Source organism: Salvelinus sp. IW2-2015, linkage group LG4q.1:29 (assembly GCF_002910315.2).
Source record: "Salvelinus sp. IW2-2015 linkage group LG4q.1:29, ASM291031v2, whole genome shotgun sequence".
NCBI lineage: Eukaryota > Metazoa > Chordata > Actinopteri > Salmoniformes > Salmonidae > Salvelinus > Salvelinus sp. IW2-2015.
The window spans coordinates 79,392,687-79,406,502 of record NC_036842.1 but is presented as its reverse complement, the minus strand read 5'-3'; positions in this window follow the sequence as shown (position 1 = coordinate 79,406,502).

Here is a 13,816-nt window from a genome sequence, read left to right as displayed (position 1 = left end):
TGCCAGGCCGATACTGGGCMAGGGGGATGGGTGAGGGCAACAACAGATCCAAGGGGATCCGATATGAAGTCTACTACCCTCCCTGCACTGATTATCAGGGTTCCTCACACATTATGCACTGTCAATACCACAACACCTTGGCTGAAAGACTTCTGACTAGATATTGTGAAAACCAAAGCAGGTATTTTATGATGAATCCCATTAAGAATTCCATAAGTTAGGGTTAATTATAATTGCAGTATAAATGACATTACTGTGAAAAAACATTAACTTGCGGGTGTTGATATAAGCTTTTCGTATGCACTGCTTATGAATGGGCTATTAACGGGATATGAATGTCTTATGAAGTCTTTATGTAGGCACTCAAATAATGTGTTATGTGTTGCCGAATACTGTCTTTACAGACCTGCTCCACTCAGCATTAGATATTTTCTTTACAAAGTTTCTATTGACCAAGATTCCAATTTATATTGTCATATTAAGCCCATATAGGGATGCCATAGTCCCACAAGGAAGCAGCCCCAGTTCTCCCAGTATATTACAATGTATATATTGTATGACACTTCAATATCTTGTCCATTGTTCATTAACTGGCGTGGTGTTATCATTATCTAAATGTCCTGTACCATAGGCATTATAATAATAACGATGTCCAATGTTCAGCAATATTGTAATAARAATAGTGTTCCTTTTATCCAATTAAGAGGGTGTCCTCATCATTGTCTTATGCTGAGGGCAGCATCATAGCCATTGTGCATGGATAGCATACCTGAGTATTGAGCCAGTCAAATTAGGGATAGCCTGTATCTGTCGTTTCATCTCCTTGTGTGTTGGGCTTGATGTGCTTCTACAATAATTCTTGAGCCTCCTTGGCAGTTGAAAACGTGTGTTTTATTCGGGAAGGTCAAGATTAGTTTTGCCCGGTGAATGAAGCCGCATCTCAGGTTTAGCTTGCGTGGCTGGGGTCTCACCTCGTTGTAGGTCGCCCTCTGTTTCAGCAGCTCGGCCCTAAGATCTGGCTAGATGCTGATCCTCTTCTCAGCATAGGTCAGAGCCCCCGATTCTGCTGCGAGGAGAACAATTTACACTTCAAAACTGTGGATTCGTACAATCATACACCAGGATCCGTTGCGGAGAAGACCTGTGCGTGCGGTGCGCAATGTTTATCAGCGGCATGGGACCCAGCTTCTCCTGCCCAAACAGTTCATAGAAAAGATTGCTCATGAAGGAAGTTGGGTTGCTGGCTTCCACACCAGTTTCAAGTCCTGTGACCAACATATTTATTTTATTGGAATGATTTTCGAGTGATTCTTTTTTGGGGGGAGATTGATTTCCCCTTCTAGCTTAGTTCGTACTGTTTCCATATCATTGAGTCGACCCTCTGTCACATTGGCCACTGTCTCCAAACTTTCCACTTTAGTTGAGTATGTATCCACTTTAGAAGTGAGCAGTGCAAGAGATTCATTTACCGGTTTTAATTGCAAGTCGAGGTAATTTCCTCACGAACAATCTCTCGGATAGTAGCTGCCAATGCTTTCTGTTGTCGGGTGTTGAGAGCTGCCATGTTCCCACAGGTGAATTTGCGAACAGACAGATTATGCTAGCTGCTGGAGCAAAATAGATCTGCTACTTTTTACTTGTAATACAGTGAATATGGTGTTATATATTGATAATTATTTGGTCAAATAAGTAGTTATTTTGCAAAAGAAAGCSACGAGAAAGCCATGCGTTTCAATGCATGCCACCAGAAACCATGATTTCACTCAGCATTGTCTCTTATAATAATAAGTGATTATAAGGTATGATAGAAGGCACCCTGTTCTATTTGCAATTATTGCAGGCGGTGCAGCTGCAGTACTTTGGGAGATAATAATTATTTTGCAAAAAAAAMATCATTGCAGGGTGATCATTTAAGAGCATCATCCACTCATCAGAATAATCAGGGTAGAGTGATTAGTGAAAATCCAACAGCTGCCTCATTAAACTATTGGCTTTATTGGCAACACATGGTGACAGCTAACTGCCTCATAGGACCATGAGAGAAAAATTACTTCACCTTAGGAACGCAAGGTGACAGGCAGTTTAGACTGGAGATTATGTATGGCCAAATACGCATGAAGAAAATCCTTTGCACCAAATGGCCCTTACTGTTATTCAATGTATCAAGCTTGACCAAAGTGTAAGGTCATTGTCATAGTGCACTGAGGGCATAGAAAAGTTTAACCTGAAATCTGAAAATGCTGGTTACATCCATTCTACTTAGCCATACTGCAATGTGTTTATACACCACAGTGAAGTGGAGCTTAATAGCTAAACGTACGGACCACAATCTCTAAAATCCCAATCGCAAATATTGACACGCCCATGTTTTTTGTGTGTGTGTGTAATCTATCTAATGCACAAATTAGCACAATAAAGTAAAATGAGAAGGTAGCCTCATGGCAGCAGTAGAAGCAGTAATAATGTTTGCTAAAATAAAGGCTAATTCTCTGAGCCCAGTTGTTCCCTGAGCACAACAAGCACAACACAGAGATCCTACTGGGTTGATGAGCTCAATCAGTGAAATTATGAAAATATGATTTGGTCACTGATGACAGTATGTAAACTACTTAGCCAGTATTGTAAAATAAGTCATTTTATAATTATGACTGCTACACCATAGTCTACTGGTGGATGTTTTGTTTTGAGATAAGTAGGCCTGCTGTGATTTTGTGATGACTCYGTTAATTACTTTTGTTCTAGTGCTTCTGAGAACTGCTTTGTAAACTGCTGTCAGCTCCTCCTTCTTGGGGTCTTATGGTGCACTGTAGTATGTATCACAGTTGATGCCAAATCAGTGCCAAGTAAGACATCATTATGTGTACTAAATCAGAAAGTGTAAAGTAAAARATCAGGTACACTGACTAGAATCTGTTTAGGGCATTCATATAACAGTATTTCAAGTTCAGTGTGTGCTCCTTTTATAGTGATCACATCCGTGTAGGACAATTTGATCACTGTAAGTGGTTGATCACTAAAACCCACATTCACTATAAATGGAGTGCACTTTCTGAAGAGAACACTATGGAGGATGTCCTTGTGAAATGACATGGTGGTTGGTGAGAATGAAGGATTTGGCCACGGTATCTGGACTGATGCTGTTCTTGTCAGGTTTTGGCCAGGACTGTTCAGGTTTTGGTCACTAGATGTCCCCATTGCACCTTTTTTGTACCTTTTGTTTTTTCCTTGCTCTAATTATTGTTTGCACCTGTGTGTCGTTCCCTTGTTAGTATTTAAACCCTGTGTGTTCCTCAGTTCTTTGCTCAGTGTTTGTATGTTAGCACCCAGCCCCAGCCTTGTTGTGAACATATTTCTCTTATTGGATTTTCCAGAGGTTCTCTGGTTTAGTGCTTGTGTATTTTTGAGTAGTCTTTTGAGGTTTGTTTTTTCCCTGCTGTTTTTACCACTTTGTGGAGTTTCTGTGTATTTTGGAGGATATCCATTTTGTGCCTCTTGGCTTTATTTTTGGACGTGGTGGATTTATATTCTTTGCCTGAAGATCTTGTCCTTTTATTAAACCACCATTTCTAGTACTGCTGAGTCTGCCTCATCTTCTGGGTTCTGCCGACTATTAGTGACTGTTTCTCTCACCGGGTCCTGACAGTTCTGAGTTGCGTTGGAGATGGTTGGAGAGCGCTGTTCCCCTGCAGAGTCTAACCATCTGAAGAGGAATACACCATGTGGATACACTGATGCACTGCTCACGTGCAAGACATCCCCTCCATGTCTGTCCCACTGTTAACACTTCCTGTGATATAAGCCAGAGCTTTGTTTGTGTCCAGAATGAACAGTTGGTCTATGCAAACAAGAGCAACTGTTTACACAGTAGTGGTTTAATATCAGTGTGTGTGTGTTTCCTGATGGTGCTGTGTACACATGCCTTATGTGTGCACACACTGAGTCAAAGCCATGTTAAACGTGTGTAGCTCAAATCACACAGTGTGTGATTGTCAGGCCAAAACAGATCACCATGATCCCTGTCTCACTGTCTTGCAATTTTGGGAATGAAGGCATTGTTTGCCTCTGCCTCCTTTATTTGACAATTTACATATTGTTTGCTAGAATAAGCTACATGAAATGTTGATATTTCCCACCAAAAGAGTGGTAAATATACTACATACACAATAAATGCATGTGCCTTTATGAGTCTTCTCTATTGCTCACGTGTGCAAAAAGAGACTACTCATGAGAAGGGTTGCAAAAATGTGTGCTCTTTCTGTGCACCGTAGTGGTCCAGTAAGGAGTGGGGCTGGTTAGGCCGTTCTGTTTCAGGATGCCTACAGCGAAGCTCCTATAGGTTCTCATTAATCCCCTTGTCAAAAGAGCTGTGTGTATATTTGTGTTATCTTCTGTCTAGGGCTAGATAGGCCATGGTGGTCAGGTGCATTATCAGTATGTCTACCCTCTGCTTTAGTAAAAGGACTTCATCCACAGTTTGACAATCCACAGGCTGGGTGGGGCGGCAGGTAGCCTAGTGGTTAACAGCGTTGGGCCAGTAACCGACAGGTCGCTGGTTTGAAAGCCTGAGACTAGGTAAAAAATCTGACAATGTGCCCTTGAGCAAGGCACTTAACCCTAGTCGATCTGGATAAGAGCATCTGCTAAATGACTAAAATGTATATGTGGATAAGCAGAGTGCCTATACTTAGATTTTTAAAATGTAGATTTTTATACTTGAGCTCCATTTTTTAAATGAGTCATTTAAGTTATTTCGAGTCCTTTTTATGTCCATAGAAGTTTTAAATGTGACATTTCACTTCAAGGATTGAGAACATGATTTCTTTGGTGATCATGATGACACAATGCTYACCAAGGAATCTGGGTTATTCAGTCATGTGGGCCAACTACTGTATCTGCAGTTTTCTTTGCTCTTTGTTTATGTAAAAATGACTTTAGTATATAGGTCACAACATTACTGTGGTACTATGTCGTTATTGGACTTGGTTTAGGTCGCTGTTTGTTGTGTGTGAAAAGCAATTGCAGGCTCAGCAAATGTGTGGTATTTTCTTTTACCACAGTTGCACTGCTGAAAAGGTGCAGCATTGCATCAAAAACCATACCCATACTTGAAATTAGAACATGCTGAAATCAGAATCTTGTTTACAATTGTTTTTATATCTGTCCAATGTCTGTTGGATATCTGTCCAATGCTCTAGGACTGTTAAATGGTTGATATGAGCAGTTGGTCAATGAGCAAACCCACCCAACAATGAATATTCAAAGTACATAGCATTAGCATGTATATGGCCACATCTGGGGAGCCCAATCACGTGACACGAGGCTTTATACAATCACCCTCTTTCTCAATCTCCCCCTGAAAGAGTGTACTTCACTCTGAAAGATGGTACCTGACAGGTCTGCCTATTCGCTTCCCTAGCAACCCTGTCTTCCTCCACCACCACCGAGCCTGTCATATTAACTACCACCTGATCATGGTTCTAAGCCTTGTGATTACACACTTAGATGATCAGAACAACACCTTAAACAAGTGGTGGATATCTTTCAATGTTTCTCTCACACCTGTCAAATGTGCTTAGCTTCAGGAGGATTAGGTTGTATATTTAAGGGCATGTATTCAAAATGTGAGTAAGATTTCTGATCTGGGATCAAGTCCCCGCTGTCCATATAATTTTTTATTCATTATTATCTAAAAAGCTAAACTAATCCTATACTAGCACTCTTTCTGAATACAGGCCCTTTTTACATTTTTTATTTATTTAACCTTTATTTAACCAGGTAGGCCAGTTGAGAACAAGTTCTCATTTACAACTGTGACCTGGCCAAGATAAAGCAAAGCAGTGTGACACATACAACACAGAGTTACACGTGGGATAAACAAAAGTACAGAAAATAACACAATAGAAAAATATATATACAGTGTGTGCAAATGGAGTAAGGAGGTAAGGCAATAAATAGGCCATAGTAGCGAAGTAATTACAATTTAGCAAATGAACACTGGAGTGATAGATGTGCAGATGATGATGTGCAAGTAGAAATACTGGTGTGCAAAAGAGCAAAAAAGTAAATAAAAACAATATGGGGATGAGGTAGGTAGTCAGATGGGCTATTTACAGATGGGCTGTGTACAGCTGCAGCGATCGGTAAGCTGCTCAGATAGCTAATGCTTAAAGTTAGTGAGGGAGATATAAGTCCCCAACTTCAGTGATTTTTGCAATTCGTTCCAGTCATTGGCATCAGAGAAATGGAAGGTAAGGCAGCCAAAGAGGTGTTGGCTTTGGGAATGACCAGTGGGATATACCTGCTGGAGCGCGTGCTACGGGTGAGTGTTGTTATGGTGACCAGTAAGCTGAGATAAGGAGGAGCTTTACCTAGCATAGACTTATAGATGACCTGGAGCCAGTGGGTCTGGCGACGAATATGTAGCGAGGGCCAGCCGACGAGAGCATACAGGTCGCAGTGGTGGGTGGTATATGGGGCTTTGGTGACAAAACTGATGGCACTGTGATAGACTGCATCCACTTTGCTGAGTAGAGTGTTGGAGGCTATAAATGACATCGCCAAAGTTGAGGATCGGTAGGATAGTCAGTTTTACGAGGGTATGTTTGGCAGCGTCAGTGAAGGAGGCTTTGTTGCAAAATAGGAAGCCGATTCTAGAGTTAATTTTGGATTGGATATGCTTAATGTGAGTCTGGAAGGAGAGTTTACAGTCTAGCCAGACACCTAGGTATTTGTAGTTGTCCACATATTCTAAGTCAGAACCATCCAGAGTAGTGARGCTAGTCKGYCGGGCYGGTGCGGGCAGCGATCGGTTGAAGAGCATGCATTTAGTTTTACTAGCGTTTAAGAGCAGTTGGAGGCCACGGAAGGAGTGTTTTATGGCATTGAAGCTCGTTTGGAGGTTTGTTAACACAGTGTCCAAAGAAGAGCCAGATGTATACAGAATGGTGTTGTCTGCGTAGAGGTGGATCAAGGAATCACCCGCAGCAAGAGCGACACCGTTGATATATACAGAGAAAAGAGTCGGCCCGAGAATTGAACCCTGTGGTACCCCCAAAGAGACTGCCAGAGGTCCGGACAACAGGCCCTCCAATTTGAAACACTGAACTCTATCTGAGAAGTAATTGGTGAACCAGGCGAGGCAGTCATTTGAGAAACCAAGGCTGTTGAGTCTGCCGATAAGAATAAGGTGATTGACAGAGTCTAAAGCCTTGGCCAGGTTGATGAAGACGGCTGCACAGTACTGTCTTTTATTGATGGCGGTTATGATATCCTTTAGTACCTTGAGCGTAGCTAAGGTGCACCCGTGACCAGCTCGGAAACCGGATTGCACAGCGGAGAAGGTYCGGTGGGATTCGAAATGGTCAATGATCTGTTTGTTAACTTGGCTTTCGAAGACTTTAGAACGGCAGGGCAGGATGGATATAGGTCTATAACAGTTGGGTCTAGAGTGTCAACCGCTTTGAGGAGGGGGATGACCACGGCAGCTTTCCAATCTTTAGGAATCTCTGACAATACGAAAGAGAGCTTGAACAGACTGGTAATAGGGTTTGCAACAATGGCGGCGGATCATTTTAAAAAGAGAGGGTCCAGATTGTCTAGCCCAGCTGATTTGTACGGGTCCAGCTTTTCAGCTCTTTCAGAACATCTGCTATCTGGATTTGGGTGAAGGAGAAGCTTGGGAGGCTTGGGCAAGTAGCTGTGGGGGGTGCGGAGCTGTTGGCCGGGGATGGGGTAGCCAGTAGGAAAGCATGGCTAGCCGTAGAGAAATGCTTATTGAAATCCTCGATTATTGTGGATTTATCGGTGGTGACTGTGTTTCCTAGCCTCAGTGCAGTGGGCAGCTGGGAGGAGGTGCTCTTATTCTCCATGGACTTTACAGTGTCCCAAAACCTTTTGGAGTTAGAGCTACAGGATGCAAATTTCTGTTTGAAAAAGCTAGCTTTCCTAACTGCTGGTTTAGAGAATGCCAAGAGTGTGCAAAGCTGTCATCAAGGCAAAGGGTGGATATTTGAAGAACTGGTACTGTAGATCAGACATGGGAACAGAGTACTGTTTGGACTTAAGCTTGCAGGGTAGCTCTTTATCTGTGTGTTACAATATACATCCTTTTCATTACTGAGGTTTGAGCCCTGGATGATGTAAGCCTGTGTTAATTCTGTGTGGACAATGCAGGCTTTGTTCCATGCCCTTTGGTACTGCACTAAAGCAGTGCATGTTCTAATATGTGACCTCTACTATTGTAGAACGTTGAGAATTTGCCTCTTTGTTTGTTAGTATAGAGCAATGGAGAGGGAGTGGGTGGAGAAGAGGAGAGGAGGTTATGTTTAATTCCATTTGAACAGATTTTTAGATTTCTTCTCCTTGAACTTTTATTTGTACTCGTTTCTTAAAGTTACTAAGTTCCCTCGTTACTCGTTGAGATTTTAGTGACCTCTTATGTTGAGCACAGAGGGTTGTTTCAAAGCAACCACTGGACCTGCAGCAAAGACTGTTAAGTATTGTAGCTACATACTGTCCGTCTAAAAGGAGATCAAGAGACAGATTTCTACCTCACATCATAGTAGAGTCGATATATATGGAGAGGAAGACTGTGGTTAGAAGTAATCAGCATTTTAGCATGCTTCAACAATAAGCTGAGACCAAAAATATACTAAAGACAGGAAGAAGAGACACACAGCATTTGTTTTACTCTGCTTGATGACCTATTTCAGGTGCATTAGTTCCATGCGAAAATTATCAAAGCATGTTAACAACGTACATATTTGATTTGTCAGATACAGTGCCTTCGGAAAGTATTCAGACCCCTTGACTTTTCCCCCATTTTTTWAAGTTACAGCGTTATTCTAAAATTGATTAAATATTTTTTTTTTTTTACAATCTAGACACAATACCCCATAACGACAAGGCGAAAACAGGTTTTTAGATTGAAAAAACCCAGAAATACCTCTACATAAGTATTCAGACCCTTTGCTATGAGACTTGAAATTGAGCACAGGTGCATCCTGTTTCCATTGGTCATTCTTAAGATGTTTCTACAACTTGATTGGAGTCCACCTGTGGTAAATTCAATTCATTGGACATGATTTGGAAAGGAACACACCTGTCTATATAAGGTCCCTTCAGTTGACAATGCATGTCAGAGTAAAAACCAATCCATGAGGTCGAATGAATTCAAATCAAATCAAATACAATTTTATTTGTCACATGTGCCGAATACAACAGGTGTTGTATACTTGAACTGCTTATTTACAAGCCCTTAATCAACAATGCAGTTCAAGAAATAGAGTCACGAAAAGATTTACTAAATTAACTAAAGTAAAAAATAGAATAAAAAGTAACACAATAAAATAACAATAACGAGGCTATGTACAGGAGGTACCGGTACCGAGTCAATGTGCGGGGGTACAGCTTAGTCGAGGTAATTTGTACATGTAAGTAGGGGTGAAGTGACTATGCATAGATAATAAACAGCGAGTAGCAGCACTGTAAAATAAATGGGGGGGGGGGGGGGTCAATGTAAATAGTCCAGGTGGCCATTTGATTAATTGTTCAGCAGTCTTATGGCTTGGGGGTAGAAGCTGTTAAGGAGCCTTTTGGACCTAGACTTGGCGCTCCGGGTACCACTTGTCGTGCGGTAGCAGAGAGAACAGTCTATGACTTGGGTGACTGGAGTCTTTGACCATTTCTGACACCGCCCAGTACATACACTACCTTTCGAATGTTTGGGGTCACTTAGACTTGTCCTTGTTTTTGAAAGAAAATAAACATTTTTGTCCATTAAAATAACATCAAATTGATCAGACATACAGTGTAGACATTGTTAATGTTGTAAATTACTTTTGTTGCAGGAAATGGCAGATTTCTTATGGAATATCTTCATAGGCGTATAGATGCCCATTATCAGCAACCATCACTCCTGTGTTCCAATGGCACTGTGTTCCTGTGTTCCAGTGTTCCAATGTTAGCTAATCCAAGTTCATAATTTTAAAAGGCTAGTTGAGTGTTAGAAACCCTTTTGCACTTATGTTAGCACAGCTGAAAAATGTTGTCGTGATTAAAGAAGCATTAAAACTGGCCTTCTTTAGACTAGTTCTGGAGCATCAGAATTTGTGGGCTCGATTACAGGCACAAAATGGTCTGGGGTTTTCGGGATGATGTGAGCCACGACCAGCCTTTCAAAGCACTTCATGGCTACTGACGTGAGTGCTACAGGGCGGTAGTCATTTAGGCAGGTTACCTTCGCTTTCTTGGGCACCGGGACTATGGTGGTCTGTTTGAAACGGTTAGCTATTACAGACTCGGTCAGGAAGAGGTTGAAAATGTCATTGAAGACACTTGCCAGGTTGTCCGCACATGCTCTGAGTACACGTTCGGGTAATCCGTCTGGCCCCGCGGCCTTGTGAATGTTTAAAGGTCTTCCTCACATCGACTATGGAGAGCGTGATCACACAGTCGTCCGGAACAGCTGGTGCTCTCATGCATGCTTCAGTGTTGCTTGCCTCAAAGCGAGCATAAAAGGCATTTAGCTCATCTGGTAGGCTCGTGTCACTGGGCAGCTCATGGCTGGGTTTCCCTTTGTAGTCCGCAATAGTTTCCAAGCCCTGCCACATCCGAGGAGCGTCAGAGCCGGTGTAGCAGGATTCAATCTTTGTCCTGTATTGTCCCTTTACCTGTTTGATGGTTCGTTAGAGGGCATAGTGGGATTTCTAATAAGAGTCCGGATTAGTGTCCCGCTCCTTGAAAGATGCAGCTCTAGCCTTTAGCTCGGTGCGGATGTTGCCTGTTATCCATGGTTTCTGGTTGGGATATGTACATACGGTCACTGTAGTGTAGCGTATTGAGTGAGACACTGGTACTTCCTGCTTTAGTTTTTGCATTGTAAGCAGGAATCAGGAGGATAGAATTATGGTCAGATTTGCCAAATGGAGGGCGAGGGAGAGCTTTGTATGTGTCTCTGTGTGTGGAGTAAAGGTGGTCTAGAGTTTTGTTCTATTTTATCTGTGTCTTCGTTCAGCCACGACTCAGTGAAACATATGATATTTCAGTTTTTAATGTCCTGTTGGTAAGATAGTCTTGAATTGTCCGTAGAGCTCAGAGAAAGGATTGTGTCAAGGCACAGATCTGGGGAAGGGTACCAAAACATTTCTGCAGCATTGAAGGGCCCCAAGAACACAGTGGCATCCACCATTCTTAAATTGAAGAAGTTTGGAACTACCAAGACTCTTCCTAGAGCTGGCTGCCCGGCCAAACTGAGCAATTGGGGGAGAAGGGCCTTGGTCAGGGAGGTAACCAAGAACCAGATGGTCACTCTGAAAGAGCTCTAGAGTTCCTTTCTCTGCAGCACTCCACCAAGTAGGCCTTTATTGTAGAGTGGCCAGACGGAAGCCACTCCTCAGTAAAAGTCACATGACAGTCAGCCTGAAGTTTGGCAAAATACACCTAAAGACTCTCAGAGCATGAGAAACAAGATTGTCTGATCTAATGAAACCAAGATTGAACTCTTTGGCCTGAATGCCAAGTGTCACGTCTGGAGTAAACCTGGCACCATCCCTACGGTGAAGCATGGTGGTGGCAGCATCATACTGTGGGGATGTTTTTCAGCGGCAGGGACTGGGAGACAAGTCAGGATCGAGGCAAAGATGAACGAAGCGAAGTACAGAGAGATCCTTGATGAAAACTTGCTCCAGAGCACTCAGGACCTCAGACTGGGGAGAAGGTTTACCTTCCAACAGGACAACGACGCTAAGAAAATCAAATCAAATCAAATTTTATTGGTCACATACACATGGTTAGCAGATGTTATTGTGAGTGTAGCGAAATGCGTATGCTTCTAGATCTGACAGTGCAGCAGTATCTGACAGGTAATATCTAACAATTCCACAGCAAAAACCTAACTTCTAATAGATTCCACAACAAAACCTAATACACACAATCTAGTAAAAGAATGGGATGATATTATACAAGTATAAAATATATGGATGAGCAGTGACAGAGCGGCTAAGATAAAATAGATAATAAAGAACAGATAGTAAAGGATACAGTATACAGTATTTACAGTTGAAGTCGGAAGTTTACATACACCTTAATCAAATATATTTCAACTCAGTTTTTCACAATTCCTGACATTTAATCCAATTTAATCCAATTCTTTCAGATTTTATTTCTTTCATCCCATTCCTAGTGGGTCAGAAGTTTAAATACACTCAATTAGTATTTGGTAGCATTGCCTTTAAATTGTTTAACTTAGGTCAAACGTTTCAGGTGCCTTCCACAAGCTTCCCACAATAGTTGGGTGAATTTTGGCCCATTCCTCCTGACAGAGCTGGTTAAACTGAGTCAGGTTTGTAGGCCTCCTTGCTCGCACATGCTTTTTTCAGTTCTGCCCACACATGTTCTATGGGATTGAGGTCAGGGCTTTGTGATGGCCACTCCAATACCTTGACTTTGTTGTCCTTAAGCCACTTTGCCACAACTTTGGAAGTATGCTTGGGTCATTGTCCATTTGGAAGACCCATTTGTGACCAGACTTTAACTTCCTGACTGATGTCTTGAGATGTTGCTTCAATATATCCACATAATCTTCCTACCTTATGATGCCATCTATTTTGTGAAGTGCCACCAGTCCTCATGCAGCCAAGCAACCCCACAACATGATACTGCCACCCCGTGCTTCACGGTTGGGATGGTGTTCTTTGGCTTGCAAGCTTCCCCCTTTTTCATCCAAACATAACGATCGGTCATTATGGCCAAACAGTTCTATTTTTGTTTCATCAGACCAGAGGACATTTTCCAAAAAGTACAATCTTTGTCCCCATGTGCAGTTGCAAACCGTAGTCTGGCTTTTTTATGTCGGTTTTCTTCCTTGCTGAGCGGCCTTTCCGGTTATGTCGATAGAGGAATTGTTTTACTGTGGTTATATATACTTTTGTACCTGTTTCCTCCAGCATCTTAACAAGGTCCTTTGCTGTTGTTCTGGGATTGATTTGCACTTTTTCGCCCCCAAAGTACGTTAATTTCTAGGAGACGAACGCATCTCCTTCCTGAGCTGGTATGACGGCTGCGTGGTTCCATGGTGTTTATACTTGCGTAATTGTTTGTACAGATGAACGTGGTACCTTCAGGCGTTTGGAAATTGCTCCAAGGATGAACCAGACTTGGGAGGTCTACAATTTGGCTGATTTCTTTAGATTTTTCCCATGATGTCAAGCAAAGAGGCACTGAGTTTGAAGGTAGGGCTTGAATACATCCACAGGTACACCTCCAATTGACTCAAATGATGTCAATTAGCCTATCAGAAGCTTCTAAAGCCATGACATCATTTTCTGGAATTTTCCAAGCTGTTTCAAGGCACAGTCAACTTAGTGTATGTAAACTTCTGACCCACTGGAATTGTGATACAGTGAATTATAAGTGAAATAATCTGTCTGTAAACAGTTGTTGGAAAAAGTACTTGTGTCATGCACAAAGTAGATGTCCTAACCAACTTGCCAAAACTGTAGTTTGTTAACAAGAAATTTGTGGAGTGGTTGAAAACAAGTTTTAATGACTCCAACCTAAGTGTATGTAAACTTCCGACTTCAGCTGTACATATGAGATGAGTAATGAGAGATATGTAAACATTCTTAAAGTGGCATTATTAAAGTGACTAGTGTTCCATTTATTCAAGTGGCCAATGATATCAAGTCTGTAGGTAGGCAGCCACATCTCTGTGCTCGTGGTGGCTTTAAACAATCTGATCGCCTTAGATAGAAGCTGTTTTTCAATCTCTCTGTCCCAGCTCTGATGCACCTGTACTGACCTCGCCTTCTGGATGGAA